Source organism: Trichechus manatus, unplaced genomic scaffold, assembly GCF_000243295.1.
Source record: "Trichechus manatus latirostris isolate Lorelei unplaced genomic scaffold, TriManLat1.0 scaffold00066, whole genome shotgun sequence".
NCBI lineage: Eukaryota > Metazoa > Chordata > Mammalia > Sirenia > Trichechidae > Trichechus > Trichechus manatus.
The window spans coordinates 7,529,149-7,541,214 of record NW_004444002.1 but is presented as its reverse complement, the minus strand read 5'-3'; the positions used below and the strand labels follow the sequence as shown (position 1 = coordinate 7,541,214).

Below are 12,066 nucleotides of genomic sequence, written 5' to 3'. Positions count from 1 at the left end.
CCAGCCTGGTTCTTACTAATGATATTGAGCTTCTCCATAGCCTCTTGCCACAGATGTAGTTGATTTAATTCCTGTGTATTACATCTGGTAAGGTCCATGTGTATATTTGCCATTTATCTTGTTGGAACGATGTATTTGCAATGAATAAGCTGTTGGTCTTGCAAAAATTCTACCATGTGATCTCCAGCATCATTTCTATCACCAAGGCCATATTTTTAAACTATCGTTCCTTCTTCTTTGTTTCCAATTTTTGCATTCCAATCACGAGTAATTATCAATGCATCTTGATTGCATGTTTGATCAATTTCAGACTTCAGAAGTTGGTAAAGATCTATTTTTTCATCTTTGGCATTAGTGGTTGGTGCAGAAATTTGAATAGTAGTCGTATTATCTTGTCTTCCTTGTAAGCATGTGGATATCATGCGATCAGTGACCACGTTGTACTTCAGGATAGATCTTGAAATGTTCTCTTTGACATGAATATGATGCCACTATTCTTCAGTTTGTCATTTCTGGCATAATAGACCATATAAATGTGTGATTCTAAATGGCCAATACCAGTCCATTTCAGCTCAGTTATGCTTAGGATACTGATCTTTATGCATTTCATTTTTGATGACTTCCAATTTTCCTAGATTCATACTTCATACACTCCACATTCTGATTATTAATGGATGTTTGCAGCTGTTTCTTCTTATTTTGAGTCATGCTATATCAGCAAATCAAGGTCCCAAAAGCTTGACTCCATCTATATCGTTAAGGTCAACTTTACTTTGAGGAGGCATCTTTTCACCAGTAGTATTTGAGTATCTGCCAACCTGAGGGACTCATCTTCTGGCACTATATCACACAATGTTTCACTGCTGTTCATAAGGTTTTCACTGGCCAATTTTTCTTTTAGAAGTGAATTGCCAAATCCTTCTTCCTAGTCTGTCTTATTCTTGAAGCGCCTCTGTAACCTCTCCACCGTGGGTGGAAATAACTGGTGGCGTAGCATCACAGCAACATGGAAGCCTCCACAGTATGACAGACTGGCAGACGAGTGGTAGATTTTAACTGGTACACAGTAGTTTTACTTGGCATCAATTATAAGTTGGTTTTAAAACAATTCACTATTACACTACCAGCTGATTTGATTACTTATCTCTCCATTTCTTTGGGGGTGACTCTGCCAACAGGGGACAGGTTCCTTTCTATTCCTATTTGTGTTGCTGCATAGGTTCATATAGCAACGCAGAAAGTAGCTCCACTAACTAACACAACATTACCATATCTCTCAAGGAAATCAGGTGCACATTTCTGGTGGCCATGCCTTGTCATTTTTTGCTGAATGCTTCAGACTTGAAGACAACTTAGTGCATTTTTGGCTAAGGGAAACAACCTGAATAAATAAATACAACTACAGCAACTACAGCTACTGGCTAGATGCAATTCACATCCGGTACCCTTGTTCCTCCTTTCTTACTTGACAGACTTCTGATTGTGACAGGGTTTTGGAACTCAGAGATCTTTTTGTTGTTGTTATCTTAGTTCCAGGTGAATTACTAATTGTACATGACTGGATTTGCTAGAAATCTGACCACTTTACAAGTGAGGAGAGGTTTGCCCTGAGGCTCAGAAATTTTCATACAAGTTTAACAGCAAGGTCTCAGAAGCCAGCGGGAACAAGATAATCAGTTTGAAAACAATTAACTCCTTGGTTCTAATTTATATCTGTTCCTCAAAAGAACAGTTTAGTTTAATCCAAAATTTCACAGTCCTGGAGAGACTGACCAGAAGAAGTGTGTGGTGAATAATTGTGGTGTTTCATTTTTTTTTGCTTAAGTTGTATGGCTTTTTTGTTGTTTTTGCCATTTTTTCCTGGGAAGTTTTTAAAATGAATATGTGTTCAAAAAAAAAATAGCTCATTGCCATCGAGTCGATTCCGACTCATAGCGACCCTATAGGACAGAGTAGAACTGCCCCATAGGGTTTCCATGGAGTGGCTGGTGGATTCAAACTGCTGACCTTTTGGTTAGCAGCTGAGCTCTTAACTGCTGCGCCACCAGGACTCCATGTGTTCAGTAGCCACTTTAAATAAAAAAGACCAGTGATGACTCAATTTCCTCATCTCTAAAAAGGTAGGGTTGTATTCCAATTTCAAAGGTTTTTGCAGTTCTAAATTTCTATGTATGACAATTGTAGTTTGAAAGATATGTTTTCCATTTACTATTGAGTGTATTGCATTATTATTGCTATAAGTCACCCAAACTTTCAGTTAATTCAGTTCACAGAAAAAAAAAAACGTGTGGACGAGAGAGACAGTTGACTGGATTTTTCAATTTTCACTTTTCAACAGGTTGTATTTACATCATACTGATACCCTAGGGGAGAGAGATCAGTAAAAAATAATTATCTCAGATGAGAAAGAGCTGGCCACAGAACTGAAATTATTTATATAATATGTACTTAATGCACAAGTAATATGTGTTGATGTATGACAAATTTGAAAAAACAGATAAGCAAAAAAAAAAAGTCAATGTAATATGAAAATTAGTATTTCCACCATCCAGGGATAACCATTGTTGTTTCATAGTGTATTTTCTCTAACCTCTGTCTCTCTTTTACCGCTCTCTCCCACATGCATACTGTGCATGCAGTTTCGATTCTGATTATTTATTTCAGCATTATATTATGGCATTTTTCATGTTAATAAAATATCATTTTTATGTTTCTTCCATAGAAATTAGATTTGATATATCATAATTTTTTTAACGAATCATCTCCTATTTTTGATCTTTTAGTTTTTTCCCCATGTTTTTGTTCAAGTGACAAAGCTATAATGGAGATTTTGAGAGAGCTGAAAAAATTATTCTGATATTCATCTGCTAGCTGTAAACCACTGCCATGGAGAATCTATGTAGGTATAAAATATGAAGTATATCTATATCTATATATATATAGATATAGATATACAGTCAGTTCATTAGTTTATTCCCAGATTACTATTTGTGCTAACATATTGGACCGAATAGTGGTTCTTTTTCATTTCAATTTGATATGCTCTACTTATGATATGCTAAATAATTAACTTTGTCCTTTTTTATAATTACTGTTTTGTTCAATTAATGTGTGTGCTCATACTTGCGCTGGTATCACGCAATTTTTATTATAGCTTTATGCGGACTCACTTTACATTGTGTAGGCAGTTGTTATAATTGTTGATGTATACATTGCACCGGGAAAAATCAACCATGAGAAATAGTTGATAAATATAATATGTCAGTCAAGATGGGTAATGTCCTGACAGAAGCACTGATAGTATAAAAATGCATTCACTTTAATTCATTTTGGTGTGACATTTTTACTGCTGGTCTCTGTACTGGTGTGCAACTTGTGCCAGTGCTCTCAATTAAGAATGACAAGCAAGAAGAGTTTCGCTAAAAGTGGAAATGCAGCCCTCTGGAGATTAATGGTGAATTAAAACCCAGTGAGTCAAGAACATAGTTTTTATTCCCTAGTCAAGCTAAGGGAAACCCTGCTGGTGTAGTTATTAAGAGCTACGGCTGCTAACCAAAAGGTCGGCAGTTGGAATCCACCAGGCACTCCTTGGGAACCCTATGGGGTGGTTCTACTTTGTCCTATAGGGTCACTATGAGTCAGAATTGACTGGACGGCAATGGGGTTTTTAGTCAAGCTAAGGGTAATTTGAGAAGTTAGAACTCTTTAAATATTTTGGTATGAGTTTCTTTTTATTGTCTTTGGAATGCAACAAATGTTAGGAATATTCTTCAGTTTAATTCAAAAGTATGACATCAAAGACACTCAGAAGGATCGGATGAATGCGTTCTTTCCAATACTGTCATTCTATTATTAACAATGGAACATCAAGAAAGGGGTAATAAAAACAGAAAAAAATTATGATGATTATATTAGTCCACTAAGCGAAAATATATAGTGATTAAATAATTGAAAATTTTCTGTTTTTTGAATGTGATGAAAGAGCACACTGTCTAATAAGATGTGAGCTTATCTTCTTTATCCAGAAGGGCAAATCTGAACTATATTGTGACCTCAATTTTTTAACTAAAAATTATGTCCTAAGCCTAATTACAGCATATAAATTTATTTAAAATGCATTTTTGTCCCTTGGGTCCCAGTAAAAATGTGTTCAATGAGAAGAGAGAGAGCAAAAAAAAGAATAATAAAATCAGAGGTTTTTTTTTCCCTTGATAAATTGAAGAAATGTAGGTAATGAGCTATCTTTTCTGAATTAGATGATAGTACATAAGCTTTTTACTTTGATTTTTTTAAATGTGAAGTTTATTGTGTTGTAAACCACACAAAGTTTGAGACCCTTCTCTAATACTCCACTCAAGTCTCAAGGATTTCTCAGTTCTTATAGTTCATTAGGGGTTTAATAATAATAAAACAAATTCATATACACAAAATAAACTGATCAAAGATCCCAAAGTAGACAGATTATAAAAGCACATCATTTAGACAAATGATATAAATTATGAACATGTTTAAAGACATATAGAAAAATAAAATTATAATTTAAAAAATTTAAGGTAACTATATATGATCTCATAAAGTCTTACAGTGACTTTTTTGACAATACACAGCAGCATTTTTTTAAAAAATTCTTTTTGAAAAGTTTGGCTTAGACCCTGGTCTAAGGAAATTCAGTTGCTAACTGCCTCATCTTTGTTTTCAGGTAATCATCAATGACACAATGCCACCTTTACAGAATAGGCTTTAAAATCAAAGCAAAAGAAGGGCATTGTTATTTACAGGATAGCTGTTACTCCTCCTCCATTCCATAATTCTCATTTCTACTGGAGTTCTTTCTAAAACCAACTTAGATCATGTGCTCCAGTACTAACACTACTTTGTTAGTTCCTGATTGCCTAGAGATTAAAGCTAAAATTCATTCTGATAGCATCCAACTTAGACTCCTATATTGTCAAATGTTACAATTATCCAATAGTCCATTTATTTATATGCATATATGTCCTTACTGTTTGTCCAAAATACTCTTCTTCCTCATTAGCCTCAATCAAATTCCAAGTACCAGCTAATATTTCCCTTCATCCATAAAGGTTTATTCAACTCCCTGATGCAGAACTAAAATCTTCCCTGGGCTACCATAGCATTTTGTTTAAACCTTTATGTTGAATTCATCATAATCTAACATTGCTATAATTTGACAAGTGCATGCCTGCCACTTGCCACTAGATTGTGAACACATTGGGAAATGGACCATAACTTATTCATCTTTCCAACACTAGAAACAAAAGTAGATTGTTGTACATAGAAGAAAATTGTTTATTAAGTTAAACTGTGAAATTTATAATACCATCAGTTCTCGTTATAATAGGACAGATTATGGTATGGGATAAAATGAGACAGTCCTGTATCTAATGCAAAGGTGTTTATTTTTAAATATATATTTTTTAAAAAAACAAACATTGCTGTCGAGTCAATTTCAGCTCATAGCAACCCTGTAGGACAGAGGAGAACTGCCCTGTAGGGTTTCCAAGGCTGTAATCTTTACAGAAGCAGACTGCCGTAAGCTAATGCAAGAGTTCATATTTTCCCACTTTTTGAGGAAAAAATGAACTTTAAAAAGCCATCAAAGCCCAAGTCATTGCTGAAATAATTAATTCACCTAATATAATTGGATTGATTAAGTCTCCCAAAAGTAGTCATCTTCTCAGACATTAAAATAATGAAACTGTATCGATATGTGGTATGGGACATGAAAACCATTCTAGGTATTTATAGCAAAATGGTGTTTAACATAGGGAATTAGATGCTTAAAACTACTGAAAAGAGTGGAAGTCGACTGTGGAACACTAGTAGCTTTCAGATTCACTTTTACAGCTATAGTCAGGAAGCTTCAGGAAACCACTGACAGTGTCACATTTTCCCTGCAGCTCAGAGGTATGTGACACTAAAGAAAAGATTAAGTCTGGCTGACTGTGACAATTAGTCATGTCTAGCAAACCCAGTATCTACAGTTTCTGCTGCTGCTTGTGATGAAGAACAATGGCTTTTTTTTATCCTTCTGCTATCTAAATGTCTCTCAACTGCATTTCATAGGCAGAGTCTAAACTGTATCTAAAAACATAATGACAAAGATGTGACAGTGTTTCCTGAGTGCCAACAGGCAGTTCTGGCGAAATAACATAGTAACAACTGTGTAAAGCAGTGACGAGGGCAAGAGAATGGCAGCATCTTTTTCATATATTTTGAATAAAAAATGAATAAAGGTATCAGATCTCTTTCTTTCACTCATTCTTTTCTACCTCTTACGTCCATGTACCATGTTTTTTATGGAAATAACCCACACCTTCTACATTTGTTTGCTAACTTCACCCTCACCTGGTGAAGTATTTTTGTAAGTACACTATGCTAATTATTTTTTTCTAGCAACATGTAAAAAAATTGGCATAGTGGCACTTACGAAAATATATCATGGGGGTATTTGTGGTTGGCAAACAAACGTAGAAGGGACGTGTTATTTTGTGTAAAAATATGGCGTCATGTTTATTTTTTCCCAGTAATAACTCCTTGCGTGTTGCTGTGATGCTGGAAGCTATGCAACCAATATTCAGATACCAGCAAGGTCACCCATAGCGGACAGGTTTCAGCTGAGCTTCCAGACTAAGACAAACTAGTAGGAGGGACCCAGCAGTCTACTTCTGAAAAGAATTAGCTAGTGAAAACCTTATGAATAACAGCGGAACATTGTCTGATATATTGCCGGAAGATGAGCCCCCCAGGTTGGAAGGCACTCAAAAGACAACTGGGGAAGAGCTGCCTCCTCAAAGTAGAGTCAACCTTAATGACGTGAATGGAGTCAAGCTTTCCGGACCTTCATTTGCTGATATGACACGACTCAAAATGAGAAGAAACAGTTGCAAACATCCATTAATAATAGGAACCTGGAATGTACAAAGTATGAATCTAGGAAAATTGGAAATCATAAAAAATGAAATAGAATGCATAAACATCAATATCCTAGGCATTAGTGAGCTGAAATGGACTGTTATTGGCCACTTTCAATCAGACAATCATATGGTCTACTCTGCCGGGAATGACAACTTGAAGAGGAATGGCATTGCATTCATCGTCAAAAATAACATTTCAAGATCTATCCTGAAGTACAGTGCTGTCAGTGATAGGATAATACCATACGCCTACAAGGAAGACCAGTTAATATGACTATTATTCAAATTTACCCACTAACCACTAAGGCCAAAGATGAGAAATTAAAGATTTTTACCAGCTTCTGTAGTCTGAAATTGATGGAACATGCAGTCAGGATGCATTGATAATTACTGGTGATTGGAATGCAAAAGTTGGAAACAAAGAAGAAGGATTGGTAGTAGGAAAATATGGCCTTGGTGATAGAAATGATGACACAGATCACACGATAGAATTTTTCAAGACCAGTGACTTCTTCATTGCAAATACCTTTTTTCACCAACATAAATGGCGAATACACACATGGACCTTGCAGGATGGAATACACGGGAATCAAATTGACTACATCTGTGGAAAGAGATGATGGAAAAGCTCAATATCATCAGTCAGAAAAAGGCCAGGGGCTGACTGTGAAACAGACCATCAATTGCTCATATGCGAGTTCAAGTTGAAACTGAGGAAAATTCGAACAAGTCCACAAGAGCCAAAGTATGACCTTGCGTATATCTCACCTGAATTTAGAGGCCATCTCAAGAATAGATTTGATGCGTTGAACAGTAATGACCAAAGACCAGAGGAGTTGTGGAATGACATCAAGGACATCATACATGAAGAAAGCAAGAGGTCATTAAAAAGACAGGAAAGAAAGAAAGGGCCAAAATGGATGTCAGAAGAGACTCTGAAACTTGCTCTTGAATGTCGAGTAGCTAAAGCAAAAGGAAGAAATGATGAAGTAAAAGAACTGAAGATTTCAAAGGGCGGCTCGAGAAGACAGTGTAAAGTATTATAGTGACATGTGCAAAGAGCTGGAGATAGAAAACCAAAAGGGAAGAACACACTTGGCATTTCTCAAGCTGAAAGAACTGAAGAAAATTTCAAGCTTCAAGTTGCAATAGCAAAGGATTCTATGGGAAAATATTAAACAACGCAGGAAGCATCAAAATAAGATGGAAGTAATACACAGAGTCATTATACCAAAAACATTGTTCAACCATTTCAACCATTTCAAGAGGTAGCATATGATCAGGAACGGATGGTACTGAAGGAAGAAGTCCAAGCTGCACTGAAGGCATTCGCAAAAAACAAGACTCCAGGAATTGATGGAATATCAACTGAGATGTTTCAACAAACAAATGCAGTGCTGGAAGTGCTCACTTGTCTATGCCAAGAAATTTGGAAGACACCTGGTCAACTGATTGGAAGAGATCCATATTTATGCCTATTCCCAAGGAAGGTGAGGAAACCAAATGTGAAAATTATCAAACAATATCATTAATATCACATGCAAGTAAAATTTTGCTGAATATCACTCAAAAGCGGCTGCAGCAGTATGTCGACAGGGAGTTGCCAGAAATTCAGACCGGATTCCGAAGAGGTTGTGGAACCAGGGATATCACTGCTGATGTCAGATGGATTTTGGCTGGAAGCAGAGAATACCAGAAAGATGTTTACCTGTGTTTTATTGACTATGCAAAGGCATTCAATTGTGTGGATCATAACAAATTATGGGTAACATTGCAAAGAGTGGGAATTCCAGAACACTTAATTGTGCTCATGAGGCACCTGTACACAGATCAAGAGGCAGTCATTCGAACAGAACAAGGGAATGCTGAGTGGTTTAAAGTCAGGAAAGGTGTGCGTCAGGGTTGCATCCTTTCACCATACCTATTCAGTCTGTATGCTGAGCAAATAATCTGAGAAGCTGGACTATATGAAGAAGAACGGGGCATCAGGAGTGGAGGAAGACTCATTAACAGCCTGTGATATGCAGATGACACAACCTTGCTTGCTGAAGGTGAAGAGGACTTGAAGCACTTACTGGTGAAGATCAAAGACCACGGCCTTCAGTATGGATTACACCTCAACATAAAGAAAACAAAAATCCTTACAATTGGCCCAATAAGCAACATCGTGACCAATGGAGAAAAGATTGACGTTATCAAGGATTTCATTTTATTTGGATCCACAGTCAACACCCATGGAAGCAGTAGTCAGGAAATCAAAAGACTCATTGCATTGGGCAAATCTGCTGCAAAAGACCTCTCTAAAGTGTTGAAAAGCAAAGGTGTCACCTTCAAGACTAAGGTGTGCCTGACCCAAGCCATGATATTTTCAATTGCATCATAGGCATGCGAAAGCTGGACAATGAATAAGGAAGACCAAAGAAGAATTGATGCCTTTGAATTGTGGTGTTGGTGAAGAATATTGAATATACCATGGACTGCCAAAAGAACGAACAGGTCTGTCCTGGAAGAAGTACAACCAGAATGCACCTTAGAAGCAAGGATGGCAAGACTACGTCTTACATACTTTGGACATGTTGTCAGGAGGAATCAGTCCCTGGAGAAGGACATCATGCTTGGTAAAGTACAGGATCAGCGAAAAAGAGGAAGACCCTCAAGAGATAGATTGACACAGTGGCTGCAACAACAGGCTCAAGCAAAACAGGACCGGGCAGTGTTTCGTTTTATAGTACATAGGGTCTCTATGAGTCAGAACCGACTCGACAGCACCTAACAACAGCAACAACATTATTAGATGTGTACGTATTTATGATTGTTCAGTTCTCTTGATAATTGACACATTTATTATTATGAAATGGCATTCTTTATCCATGGTGATATTCTTGGTTCTAAATCTACTTTTCCTGATATTAATATAGCCACTCCACCTTTTTGTTTTGATTAGTATCAGCATATTATATCTTTTTTCCATCCTTACTTTTAAACTATTGGTGTCTTTATAGTGAAAGTGTGTTTTTTAGGAAGCATGTAATTTGGTCTACTTTTTTTTTTGCCCAATCTGACAATGTTTCCTTTATTAAAAGTGTTTAGACCATTTACATTTAATATGACTATTGGTATAGTTAGGTTTATATCTATTATGTTCCTATTTGTTTTCTATTTTTCCCATCTGCTCTTTTTTTTTTTTCCTTCCAATCTTTTTGGGCGTGTTCTACCTGACCTTTAGTCATTTCCTCACATCCATGTGCAGATCAGCTTTCTGCTGAATGCTTGAGGGGTCTCTCTGCAGATATTTGGAGCTCTCTGCATAGCTCTCTAGGAGCCCTGGTGGCACAATGGTTCAAGTGCTCAGCTGCTAACTGAAAGGTCGGCAGTTCAAACCCACCCACTGCTCTGTGGGAGAAAGATGTTGCAGTCTGCTTCTGTAATGATTTACAGCCTTGAAAACCCTATGGGACAGTTCTATTCCATCCTATAGGGTCACTTTCAATGGGAATTGACTCAACATCAGTGGGTTGGGTTGAGTTTGGCATAGCTCTCTGCTTTCCTGTATGCTGTCCTGTGAACTTTATCCTCCTTATTCTCCTCATACGCTCAGCTCAGTCTCTTCAACTCAGGGTATCCACCGGCCTATGCCTCGATTCTGCCTGTCTGTGCTTTGGCCTGGAAATTCTCTTAACTCAGTAAGCTGAGGAAATTGTAAGCTTGTCTCATGTTTTTCCCCACATCTTAGTGTCATTCCCTTTTGTTGTGTGATATTTCATGTCTTAAAATTATTTTATATACTTTGTACATTTTTGTTGTTGTTTCACCTTAAGGGTAAGTCTGGTCCCTGTTACTCCATCTTCTCTGGAAGCGTAAGTTTATCACTTAATTTTTAATTACAATGAAAAGGTTAAATTTAAACCTTGATACTTAAAAAAATTAACTTATCTGAAATACATAACTTATGTTATTTCTCAATGAAGTAAAACATGTGAAATGTTTTACCATGTTCTATTTGCAGAATATAGTCCAGTCTATAGTTTCTGAATATAGAATCAAGAGCATTTTACTAATGCTCCTTGGAGTGGTGCCTTTTGAGTATAACAATACCATAATCCATAGATTCTTCGGTAATGCAGTTCTTTTTTTTTTGTGGCCTCAAACATTTTAAGATTTCTGATCTGCTACTATTTTTTCTGATCTGACAAACAAATATTAAACACCTTTTATAAAGTGATTTTTAAAAGAAATTTAAAATAGTTATGGATGAGTTCAGTTATCCTCAAATCTGGCTGAAGATTAAAATTACTTTGAGACCTTTTCAAATTTATACAGCCCATCCCAGAAGTACTAAATCAGAATGTCTAGAAGTGAAATGTGGGAATCACCACTTCATAAAATCTCCATGGATGATTCTGATGTGCATACAGTTTCGAGAACCATTGGACCATATGTCCCTAAGAGATCCTTATGATTGTCCAATGTAGTATTTTCTTATAAGATCACAATTTTCTCCCTCGAATTGCACCCATCAAGAAGTATAAACAATCCTTTTTATGAAGACACTTGGATTAGAATGTATATATGAATAATTAGATGGAAGAAGACAATGATTTTGAAGGTTTTTATTTACATATTTCAAAAATCCTTGGCCTGCAGACATGCAGACATTGGTTAACGACACATGAGCTTTATAAATTATTTCTCATAGTTTTCTATGAGATTATAGTTATCTTATAATTGGTCTTTAAAAAAAGACAAAATACTATAGTTTATGAAGAAGTTTGGCTGGGCTCAATGTTGTTAAATAATTTTATTTAATGTTTTCCATTTTATTGTATAGCTAGTATCTTTTTTCCCTTTTTATCCCTCTTAGTTCTTCTGTATAATCCCTAATGTTAATATTTCAGCAATCTACCTTTAAACTCTTAGCAGACTATTTTCTATCCAAATCAGAGTAAGCCGTATCCATTCCTAGTTTGTTCATTTGTTTGTTTTAATTTTCAGGGCATCTCTGTTTAGCTCATGCTGGAAATTATTAAAGCAAAAGCTATTTTTTTTTTTAATATTTTATTGTACTTCAGGTGAAGGCTTACAGAACAGATAGTTTCTCATGTAACAGTAACACACATGCTGTTTTATG

The 12,066-nt window shown here is 36.2% G+C and overlaps 1 pseudogene; it reads right to left on the bottom strand.

Annotated features, from left to right (window-relative positions):
- Positions 1-1,140: 1,140 nt before the first annotated feature.
- LOC111821121 (cytochrome c oxidase subunit 7B, mitochondrial pseudogene) overlaps positions 1,141-12,066 on the bottom strand; it is a 74,184-nt pseudogene continuing 63,258 nt past the window's right edge.